This window comes from Agrilus planipennis, unplaced genomic scaffold (genome assembly GCF_000699045.2).
Source record: "Agrilus planipennis isolate EAB-ADULT unplaced genomic scaffold, Apla_2.0 scaffold145, whole genome shotgun sequence".
NCBI classification, from domain to species: Eukaryota; Metazoa; Arthropoda; class Insecta; order Coleoptera; family Buprestidae; genus Agrilus; species Agrilus planipennis.
The window spans coordinates 380,232-381,461 of NW_020440372.1; positions in this window are offsets into that span (position 1 = coordinate 380,232).

Genomic DNA, 1,230 nt, shown 5'->3' on the forward strand with positions numbered 1-1,230 from the left:
ATATACGTAATGTGATTTTCTATTACAATAATAAATGCTTTTTTGTAAATTATTATGGCATGCTATGTATTTTAAAAATTGTAAATAATGTATTTTTTTCTTGATGTTCATTCTCCTTTTACTTGCAGAAAACTGCATTAAACGATTCTGTAAAATCTCGCCAAATTATTTTAATCGTGCATTTTAATGACTAAGTATGGTCGTATAAATTCTTTAGAACTACTAGAATTTATATAGGTACACCAATAGTTTTTATTTTCAATATTTTTTGTTAGGTTTAGAAGTTGATCAATTTTCAATGATGTATATGGTGAATATTGTGATTTATTTAAAAACGAACAAACAATATTTCATATTTAGAAATAGCCTCTTTATAGTAAAGTTTTGTCCAATTAATAATAAAGACTGTTCCTCATTTATTTACTTACTTTAGAAGTATGTCTTTATAGCAATATGTAATATATAGTGATCACTAATCTATTGAGGCACCTATATCATATTCATATTTGAAACTGGAATTCAATAAACTATAGTTACACAATGTTTCATCAGTGGCTTTCATGTGATAGGTGTCCATCATACGGCCACTAGCTACCTGCATGTAAGAATGTACTTCTTGGTGGATGTTAAATCGTTCTCGGAATTCACTGACGTAATCTTACAACCAAACATTAAATCGCATTTTAGTCACAATTCCTGACGAAGCAGTACTTATTCTGCCATCTGTCTAGTAGTTTCATGGATCTATATTTCATAAGAAACAATAGCAAATATCAATTCCAATCTCTTTGATGTTTGGAGATTTTTTTTTTAATGTTTTCGTGGAAGAGGGGAAATCTTCGGAAGACACCCAGCCGTCCGTTTGGAGACCATACTGAACAAGTATTTGCTATAGACCTTATTCATTCGCTCTACCGTTCCGTCTCACGGATGCAGGGGTGTAGTTCGGGTTTTGTGAATTCAATACATTACAAATGTCGTAAAATATGGCGGATTCGAAGTTTTGACCGTGATCAGTATAGCTATAAATCGGCTAATTAGGTATTTGACGAGCTGTTCTGTCACTGTGATAGCTACGTACGCTTCCACTCATTTCGTGAAGTCATCCATTGAAACTACAATGTACTTACTTCCATCATCAGTTTCTCGAAAAATTTTGCGACATCTATGGCAATTCTTTCAAAAGGGCTGCCGACATCATATTAGCGCTCGGGGGTACGCTGTCGCTTT